The following is an 11,189-nucleotide window of genomic DNA, read 5'->3' on the forward strand; positions in this document are numbered from 1 at the left end:
TTTGTATAGATCTGGCTGGTTTCCAAATCACTTTTATATGCATTATCTAATTTAACCCTCACAATTACTTTGTGAGGAAAACAGAAAGTGATTGGTATTTTTAATTTTGCAACTGAGGAACTCCAGGACTTTGGATTCTGGGTCTAACTTTTAAAAAAACGCAGTAACACATGATGATAATAAAGAAAAGATGGGAGTGAGGGAGTTTACCAGACTTGAATTTAACTGTGTGAGAGTTTAGCCCCATGGTAGGCATATAGAAGACCCTCAAATGTTGTTATTATTATAAATTTCCATTGGTTTTGTTCAAGAGGAAAACAGTATTACAAAAGTAGCTTATTGGAATAAGGAGTACAGCCCCAGATACCAAGGGGGAAATTGAAGATAATGTGTCAGCAATAAGGGAAAGAATTCTAAATAACGCTGTAGAGCAGAGACTGTAGAACCAGACAGGCCAAGTCCACTTGCCAGCCCTGCTGCTCACGAGAAGGGTGATGTTGGGCAAATTACTTAACATCCCCTTGCTTCCACTTCCTCATTTTCAAAATTGAGAGAAATAATACTTCACTGGGGGATGTTATGAGGATTAAGTGACACAGTCTGTAAATAATAAGCCTAATGCTCAGAAGAAAACAAATGTTCAATGATTTTAGCTATTATTAAATTGGGTTATGGGAGTTCCTGCTGTAGATCATCTCTGTGCTGCCAGGACTCAGGTTTGATCCTCAGCCCCACACAGTGGGTTAAGGATCAGGTGTTCCTCAGGTGTGGCTTAGGTCACAACTGAAGCTCGGATCTGATTCCTGGCCCAGGGACATCTGGTTATGAACGGAAGATTTGTGATCCCGGCATCTCCCCTGCCAGGTAAGTATTGGATGGAAGATTTGAATGAGGGGGAAGTTAAAGCAGTAGCAGTTTAAAGTGGTCACTAAAGTGAAAAATAAAACTACATTAACTGATTAGAGTGTTTATCAGTTTATAGGCTTCATATCAACTTTTTTTTTTGTCTTTTTTTTGCCATTTCTTGGGCCGCTCCCGAGGCATATGGAGGTTCCCAGGCTAGGGGTCGAATCGGAGCTGTAGCCACCGGCCTACGCCAGAGCCACAGCAACTCGGGATCCGAGCCGCGTCTGCAACCTACACCACAGCTCACGGCAACGCCGGATCGTTAACCCACTGAGCAAGGGCAGGGACCGAACCCGCAACCTCATGGTTCCTAGTTGGATTCGTTAACCACTGCGCCACGACGGGAACTCCCATATCAACTTTTAAAAAGCACACTCTCTTTTCCTCAGGCCCACAGTCTTTACATGCTGCTTACAATTAATTTGCCTTCTAATGATGCTGCATTGAATGACTAATGCCTCCAAGCTGTGTATTTTTAAATTCCCGTATTTCCCACAAATGTATTTGGTAATTCTGAATCTAGGAAATGAATACAGAAGTACTCATTTCTTTACCTTAAATGTTCATGAAGTGAAAGAAGTCAAGGGAAAATGCCACAGAACTCTGATTGTCTCATTATGAGAAGCTTTGGCACAGCTTATGAAAGTGACAGATGTTCTGCTTCCTAGAACCTTTTGTTCCACCTGGAAATCTATCTTTTCCTTTAGTATATTGATTTCTTGTTATAGAGTGAGAATGGCTATTAAATATCTTTATTTGAGAGTTGGGGGTGCCAGAACGTGAGAGGGGAAAGGCATCAGTACTTAAAGGAGAGTTGATAAGATGGGTGGAGAAGGACTCAAGAGAAGGTAGTCTGTATCTGGGAAATTATTCACAATTTGACCTAAGGACAGAGAGACTTGCCAGAGGAAGGAAATGGGGAATGAAAAAAGCATCCAATCACAGGTGAACCTTTTGATGGATGAGGAAGATACTTTAATAGATGAGAAAGCACTTTCCCCAGTGGCCAGCTGGCTCTCCACATCTCTTTTTGGCTTGTAGCACAGTGGAAAGATTCAGTGTAACAAATTACAGAATATAAGATAGTGAGACAGCTGATGCTACTGATTTCTCTTTTGGGGTAAGGTTAGATATTCACTGCCAAAATAGAGCTGGAAATTGAGTTGACTAATTATGAACAATGCCCAAATAACAGTTTCTCAGGGATAGAAATAACATTTCTGTAGTGTATTTATAGTTTCAAAACATGCTCACCTGCAATGTCTCATTTTATCTTATAAATAACCCTGTGAAGTGTCATTATCTTCATTTTATACTTGAGAAAACTGAGGCTTAGCGATGGTAATTAACAGCAGTATCCACACCTGGGTCTGTCTTACATACTACCTTTCTTTGGCTCCTCCTATAAATCTCAATCTATGGTTATAGTTCCCACTAAGGGCTTTGGGGAGAGGAGAGTTCATCTCTGCCAAGCACTCCCTAGGTTTCAATAATGTTTTTCTTCCAGGTCAATTCCATGGCCCTCAACAATCCTCAAAGTCCTTAAAAGCCCACTTGAGGTGGCCTGGAATGAAGAAGGGCGCTAGGAGTGGGACAGAGCAGTGCAGTCCTACCAGCAGCTCAGCGACAACTTTCTTGGGCTTCAGAGGACCTTGTGTCCTTCGTGCCTCACTGTTCCTCTGCAGCTCACACCTCCTGTAGCACCCTCTCACATGCCCCCCAGAGTCCCTGGGCTGCCTTCCAGCAATCCTTAGCCTCCCATCCCTCCTTACTTCTACCTCCTTTGGACATTTTAGCCAGTGTTTGAACCACACTCACTTATTGCAAATTACCATTTCCTTGAGAGAATTTCCTACATGAAGAACAAACCTCTGGGGACAGAGGGTCTTCCTTAACCATACCAATACATGCTCCATCACCTGTGGGCAGAAAGCCTCCAGACTTGAAGCTACTTCTCCACTTCTTCCTCCTCTGATCATTTCCTGATCTGAGGGAACCTATTCAATAACCAGTGGTCAGTGGGCTCAGAACTGTGCCTATACACAAAGAAGCAGCAGCCGGGCCTCAGCTTGGCAGTGTAAAGTAAAGCCAATTTCAGCTGGATAGACTTTGATAGTTCTTTGGATTCCCAAGGATACCTTATATTTCTTGATTATCTCAGGCTCTAAATACCAGCTTCTTCAGAATCATTCTGTTTGAGGACTATTTTTTCTGTGCACTGTGTCCCCCAAACATTTAACTCAAATTTACATCCATATAAAATTCATCAAGGTGTTCCCATATGCAGCACACTTTACTGAACCTTTGGGGAAAAAGAGGTTTATATTACAACATCCAATCCGTCTTAAATTCAGTATCAGTCATTCTTTATAAGGCTTTTGACCACATCCACATTTCAGGACCCAGCCTTCTGCCAGGATCCTTATTTGTCCTCTTTTCCTTTTCCCTGCTATCTCTCCTCCTCAATCCCTCCCTCTAGCTTGCCTGACACTTCAAATTCTTCCTTGTCCCATTACACAGACAAATCCACTAAGTTATTTCCAGCCCACTACTCTTTTATTTTTACTTTTTATTTTCTTTCGTGTTCATGACCACAGCATGCAGAAGCCAGGGATTGAACCTGCACTACAGCAGTGACCTGAGCCACAGCACTGACCCACTCAGCCACCAGGGAACTCCAGCCCACTACTTTTTAAAAAACCTGGCTAAACCATTAAAGTCCACCATTTCAGCCACGTAAAGACCTTGCTTAAGATTTGAAATTATCTTTTTTAAGGACCTCATTAAATTGTTGGCCAAAGATTACACTCATCCTTGCTCTGTGTTTATATACAGGTGGGAAACAGAGGATGGTTACTAAACATACATTGTCTCAATAAGTTCTCCCAGCAATGCCTCAAGGTAGGGCTGATTCTCCCCCACTTTATAACTGGGAAACCAGAGGCTCAGAGAAGTTAAAGAATGTAGTGAAGATCATCCAGCTGGAAGGGAGAAGCAAAGTCAAGACTATGTAGGTCTGGCTTAGAATCCCTTGCTGTTATAACTATACCACACAGGTGTTTTGTTGTTGTTTTTATCTTGGCTGCCCCTGCAGCATATGTTAAGTTCCCAGGCCAGTGTTCAAATCCCAGAGGGAGATGCAACCTACGTCCACCACAGCTACAGCAATACTAGATCCTTAACCCACTGGGCTGGGCCAGGGATCAAACCAGCATCTCCACAGAGACAAGCCACATCATTAACCCACTGCGCCACAGCAGAAACTCCAATACCACACTGCTTCTTATACTGTATTTGGCCTTAGGAATGTGAAGTGTCCCAGGATGGTAGGAGAGGTCAGAGGTGCCAAATGCAACTCCTCCACAGGCCCTTCATCTTGGACAGCCCCTAGCTCCTGGCTGCCCTGTTACAGTAAGTGTCCACATCTTCATAGATGCTGCCCAGATCTGAGCTCAGCCTTCCAGCTGGGCTCTGATCATCACACAAGAGAACAGGCCCCTCCATTCTTTACCATGGATTTCTAGTCATGCAACTTGATGTCCCTGTGACTCCTTGAACCCACAGTCATTGCTGATTCATTCTGAGATTTTAACCAACAGAAACCCCTAGAACAAAGGTCCTCCTGTGGAGTCAGTCCCAGGGTGAATTCTTGCTTCACCACTCTCTTTTTTAGGCCCAGTTTCTTTAGCTGCTAGCAAAGAGACAGTAATATTATTTACCCTAAAAGGCTGTTAAAAGAATTAAATGAATTCATGCATGCAAGATGCTAACACAGTAAATGGAACATAAATATCAGCTGTAACAATAGTAATAATAATAAATGCCTATCCTCTCCCTCACATCCAGACAAATCTGGTCTTTCCACTTCTCCACACCCCACCTCCATGAGTTACAATACACACACACACACACCCATTATTGGAAGGCACTCTCATAAAGAGAAGGCCTGGCCTTAGAAACCCTAGATTTCATTTTTATCACATGCTACTTGTGTGACCTTGGGCCAGATATTCAATCTCTTTTGGTTCAGTTTCTTCCTCAGAAAAATGGAAACAATTGTTTTGTACTCAACTCATTGTATCATTATAAGCATTACATAAGGTAGAAATATAAAGAAGCTCCATATTTATTAGTACCTCATTTCCATCCTCCTTATAAAGTATGTTAGTAATTTTTTTAACTAAGTGCAGGATTTTATACTAATCTGTTAAAATGTATGGACTCATTTAGGATTTATCAGATTAACATTTTTCTAAATGGTTTCTCTATGTTCAGCCTTCACATTTTTTCTCATGTGATATATTTATCTGCTCACGAGTTTTAAAAATCTATTCATGTTAAAATGAAAGCATAAGACCCCTATCCTTGCTAGTCAAAAATTTTCCTCTATTCCTTAAGAGAATAAACTGGCTGTACTACACACTGTGTTGGGGCAATGGCATAGTCAAAGAAATATAATTTGGAGTGGGTGGGTGCCCTCATGTCTATTAGGACAGTGGGGAAATGACCTATATACTTAACCTTAAATGCAATGTCTTGAGACAGTTATGCAATCTTTCAGAGAAACCTAAAAAACCTCAAATTGTCCAATCATGGAACAAACTTGTAACTCTGATGGTAATTCTCTTTAACAGCATTCCCTGCTGGCCATGCTGAGATGGAGGCGACATGACATTATAGAATTGAAAATCTCACGTTTAAAGGCCTGAAGGATCATCCAGACTAACCCCTACATCTTACAGATGAGGATATTGATCCTGGAGAAGGAAAGGGACTTATTCTAAATCACTGGGATCGGTGGTACAACCTGGAAGAACCCAAGTCGGCCTTCTTTCGTGTAGGGTCGTTACTAGATTGCAGGAACCAGAGGAAGGAAGAGTGGGGAACAGCACACAGAAGGAGAGGGTTGTCTGCACACAAGTGGTTTTTCTCCCCCATTCTAGATCATGTTCCCGGCCCCTAATTCGGTCAGATGTCAGAGAGGGAGGACCCCTAAAGAAGAGATAACAAGGACCCCCGATAACAAGGGGTTTTGTGGTTGGGAACTGAAAACCTCGCCTGACAATTAGAAGCGTCTCTGCGACTGTGGTTTCTGAGAACGAGGAAACCTTCCCTCCCCCAGAGCCGCGCAAGCCCCGCCCGGTGCCCTATAGTAACCCCGAGGAGGCCTCCGCTATCTTCAACGTAGCCATTGCGAAGTGAAAAAAAAAGAAAAAGAAAAAAAAAAGAAACCCAGAATGTGCTTCTTTTCACGTCAAAGCTGTCTTTAAGTCCGGGCCCCTCCCTGACATGAACAGGAACATTAACTTTGTGCCCATGGGGCTTTTCTGCGGGCGCGTGACCCATTCGGAAACCCGGGGCTCCTTTCCTAAGAGCCTTTCGGGTAAAAGGATATGCGGAGAGGGCAGAGCTGAATCCCGGCCAGTTGTGGAAAAAGGCGGAATGTGAAGACAACAGAGGGGCAGGGGGAAGACAAGCAAGGCGAAGTCTGAGGCGGAGGGATGCGCGGGGGTGACGGCTCAGGGGGCCTGGATCGCCCCACCGTCCTGAGAGTGTGCCCAGCCCCGACAGACCCAGAAATTAGGGCACATCTGCAAAGCCCACACCCTTCATTTTAGAGGGGAACCAAAACCACCAAAAAATAAACGCTCTGGCCGCCCGGGAGCGGCGGGGAGCGAACTGCGCGCAAGCGCTCTGGGCTCCGAGTCTGCCCTCGAGTTACCCCGCGCAGCTAGCCGGCCGAACTAGGTGAAAGGTAACTAGCAGGCGCCGCTCCGCGCGGTGGCTCAGGCACGCATGCGCGTGCGGGCGGGCAGGCAGGCTCGGGCCTTGACGGGTGGTTTTGTTCTTTGCAAGTTTCTCCAAGTCTGCACTTCGTGGAGCCTCGGGTGTGGCCGGAGGCGGGGCAGAAGGCCTTTAGGCTGGGGGCATCGAGCGGTCTGGGAAAACGCTGTCACATAGTCGTCAAGCAGGAATGAGGTCCCGGAATGGTGCGGGGAGGGAACCACCGACTGAGTGCTGTTTTTATGCCTGACAAGGTGCTGAGGGTGCCACTGCGTTCTTTTAAATCATGCTTTCCAACAGACAAGGTGTTCTTCTATGTAAACAAGAGGAAACTTGAGGTGCAGCGAGTTTATGTAATTTGCCCAAGATCACCCAATCAGTAAAGGGCAGTTACCAGTTTCCACAAATGATTCCCTGATTTGAGGTGGGTTTTTTGGCCCTAGTGCTAATAACTGACAGGCTAGGGCATTTTACAAGGCTCCACTCATAGGCCTGCTTCCATCCTTATCTGAAACCTATAAAACTGTTACTGTTTCCCTTTTGCAGATGGGGAAACTGAGACTGAGGAAAGTTGTTCTGTGATCACACAGAGACCAGCAGAGCTGAGATTTTGTGCCCCATCTTAAAGAAATAAAAAGCTCAAAGCCCAAGGTCAGGTTCCCCCATCCCCTGACCCACAGACCTAATGTGAGAGCTTCAAGGTCTATGGGATGAGTGACCCATGCATGAGGAAGGTAAAGATATTCTCCTAACTGGAGGTTTCCAAAGTTCCCCTTGTGGCTCATAAGAAACGAACCAGACTAGTATCCATGAGGATGTGGGTTCGATACCTGGCCTTGCTCAGTGGGTTAAGGATCTGGTGTTGCCGTGAGCTGTGGTGTAGTTTGCAGAGGCAATTCAGATCCCAAGTTGCTGTGGCTGTGGCGCAGGCTGGAAGCTGTAGCTCTGATTCAACCCCCAGCCTGGGAACCTTCATATGCCACATTTGGGGCCCTAAAAAGCAAAACATAAATGAATTAATAAATAAATAAATAAATGGAAGTTTCCATTGATCGCAGGTTTCCATTAAAGAAGTAAAAAAGACCACCCCTTCTAGGAGATAGTTGTCTTCTTAGCTCATTGAGGGCAAGGACAGAGTGCACTGCTTAGGGTTTGTTGATAAGGTGTTTAATGGTTGAATTTATAACCAATTGAACACATTTTCAACCCCAGACTAGCCCAGCGAGAAGCTGCAATTGTATCTGGCAGTAGACTAAGTGAATGCTTTCTTATGACTTTTCCCATATGAGGGATCTCGCATTCATTCAGCAGACATGCTTAGCACCCACACTACTATGCACACAGGTGGAAACAGGATAGGAGCTTCAAAGGGCAGGAATGCCTTGCTTTCCTGAAAATTCCATTCTCAGTCCTACATATCTGGGAGTTGGCCCGCATCCATGTTTATAGAAACCATAGGGTTTCCTGTGAGGCAAAAAAGTGCATCTCCTGGGGAGGTGCATGGAACCAAATCACACTCCTCCTGGCTCCACCTGCCCCTCAGTGCCCCAGCTGTTCCTCAAAGTCACAAAAGCAAAATCAGCTCTGCTCCCCTCCTGAAGAGGCCCGGGAAACAGACACCTACCAAAAGGGAAGTGCACGGGGAGCAGAAAAGGCTGCAGGTCTGCCAGTCAGCCCCCTCCCAGCCTCATCTCTTTCCAAGACTCCCCTCCCTTGAGTGTCCAGTCAGGGACACTGCCTGGTGTTCCAAGTCTGTGTTGCTGCTGGAGCTGATAAAGACAGACCATGATTGGACTGTTTTTGCCCTAATGTAACCCTGCCTCACAGCCTCCCTGAGGTGACTAAGGGAGATCATGTGCTGCGGATGCTGTCAAGATGCCTCTGAGTCGCCTGCCTGGTGGAGTTGGCAGGGGAAAAGCTGCTTGGGGACTTACCTCATCATCTCGTGTGTTGAGAACGTTGGCCACAGTGAGCCCTTTGGTAGAAGAGACACTTTTACTTGAATTCCCATATGGTCCTCCACAGCCCTATGCAGTAAGTGGTGTGATCAACGTTTTGCAAAGGATAAAGCCGAGACTCTTGAGAGGGTAAGTGGTTTCCCCACATCACACAACCAGTAAAGGCATGGCTGAAACTCAACTCCTTTCACTGCTGTATGCATTTGAACATAACCTGCCCTCCCCCAATGGGACAGGTACTTGGAGCTGGTTAGGAAACCTGCCACTAAATTTCTCACTTTCTTCTCTAATTATCCTGGAGTTATGTCAAGACAAACGTAGAAAAAATAAAAATCTATGCCTTACACACAGTTAATAATAAGGGACTTAAAGGAATGAATGGATGAATGAAGGTAGAGGATGAGATGGAATGAAGTGCCTAGAATTGTGGCTGGCACGTGGTAGACACTCAATAAATATTTGCCAAATGAATTAATAAAAGAAGAAGAAATCAAAGTATAAGCAATAGAAGAATTTCAATCTGGGGTGCAGATATTTTAAGAAAACAGTTTCCCAGCCTTAAGATCACAGATAAAGTTTATAGTCCTGTTGGAATTTGAAATTCCTCTTTTTGAATTATTGGTGAAAGGTTTACTGGCCCCAGAAGTTATCAGTAGATATACAGAAAATGGATATAGTCAAGCCCTTGTCCACAACCCCCTTCATACTGAATCGCCTCTCATGGTATTTCTTAGGTGTAATTTGTGCTGCTGGCATCTATCAATAAAAAGGGCCTTTCATTCCATCCCTTAACGATAGGACTCTTCATGAAGCACTGTATAGGTTACAAAGTGCATAAAATATGGTCCTTGCTCCAAGTGGAGAAAACATGAGATTTGGAGTCAAACATCTCAGGTTTGAGTCCCTACTCTTACTAGGGTGTGTATTTCAGCACATTATTTAACCTTAGCAATCCTTGGTTTTCTCATATGTAAAATAAGTACAAAATTACCTCACAGGATAATTTTAAAGATAGCAAGAAATTTTAATAATTTATAACATATTTTAAAGGGGAGGACTGATAAGTGACAAATGCTATTAATTTAATTTTATTCAAAGAGAATATGGCAGATATTGTCCCAGGCATCAAACTTAGCCCTCTCAAGGGAAGGGGAACGGAGAGCCATATAATTGAAACAAGAAGGACTGAGGTTGGAGGGTTTCCAGGCAGTACAGAGCATGGAGAAGCAGAGTTGTCCTGCTCAGGAATAGAGGAGGAGCTAGGCAAGTGCCTCCAGGGTCTTGTGCCTGAGCCCTGGGCCTGTCTACCTCTTCCCTATTGAGCTATGGATATGCTACGTGGAGCTGGTGGCTGCAGGAGAAAAGAGCATCTCAGAGCAGCTGAATCCATGAGAACTTTGCTGTCTCATGGTGCTCACCATACCACTGCCCTGCTCAGGTCAGCCTGAATTCATGACAGCCAGCATTTATCGAGCCTTTACTAGATGCCAGACCCTAAAACATGCAGAGCAGGCCTGAAATAAATGTAGAATTTGTAAACATGGAATGATCTGAACATTTAAGAGGGGAGAAACCTAGCACACTAGGGAATGAGAAATTCCCAAAGAGGTGGCCTTTGGCCGAGATGGGAAGCTTAGAGCCTATTTTGCCTGGGATAGGAAAAGACAAAACAGATTTACATATTTTGGCAAAACAACAACAAGATAGAATCCTACTTTGGCCATACCACATGCTTTCTTTGATTTATCGAGAGATTTTAGATAGTTAGAAAGAGAGAAAACACTAGGAAATGCCTCTTGGTCCCCTTGGAAGGAAGTAAACACCTAAGGTTTTCTGGCCCAGGTTTGAATTGTTTCCAGCTCTCTAGCCTTGGCTAGTCACTGCCCCTCTATGCATGTTTCTTTGTCTATAAAATGAAAACTCTCATCGCTGTGGGGAGCAGATGAGATGATGAAGGTAAAGTATCCATCACAGTACCAGGAAAGTGATGACTCTGGAAAAAATGGCAGCTTCTTTCTCCTTCCCCTCCAGATGGAAGGTCAAAGCTCAAAAGGGCTGAGCTCATTCATTTGCATTTAGCCACACAGTCCTCTAAAATTATAGGCCCAAGAAAGACTTTCAAATATCCTCCTTGACTCAGAAATATCTGCTTTCTTCCTTCTGATCCACAAAAAAGCTGTGCAAGTTTCAGCCCCTTGGGAACCAGCAGTTCTGTTAATTAAACATAACTTTATTCTGTCTAAAGACTATAATTACCCTTACCCTTCCATGTCAATGTCTTGCCTTGAGAATCCCACTGCTCCCTTGAGACAAGGTAAACTGTCAGAGCCCAGCCTCCTTAGGGTGAAGATGCAGAAGGGCTGGGATCTTACAGACCATCCACCAAGGACAAACTCTGGTCCCAGTGGAAAGTTGTTGTAAATAATTAGTGTGAGCCCTGTTGCTTTCCCTGGCCTCATGGCAATTCCAAGGACAATAATACAGAGGAAAGCCAAGTCTCTGAGGCATTTCCTGAATAATTCAAAATGCTCAAGTGTCAAG

This window comes from Phacochoerus africanus, chromosome 2 (genome assembly GCF_016906955.1).
Source record: "Phacochoerus africanus isolate WHEZ1 chromosome 2, ROS_Pafr_v1, whole genome shotgun sequence".
NCBI classification, from domain to species: Eukaryota; Metazoa; Chordata; class Mammalia; order Artiodactyla; family Suidae; genus Phacochoerus; species Phacochoerus africanus.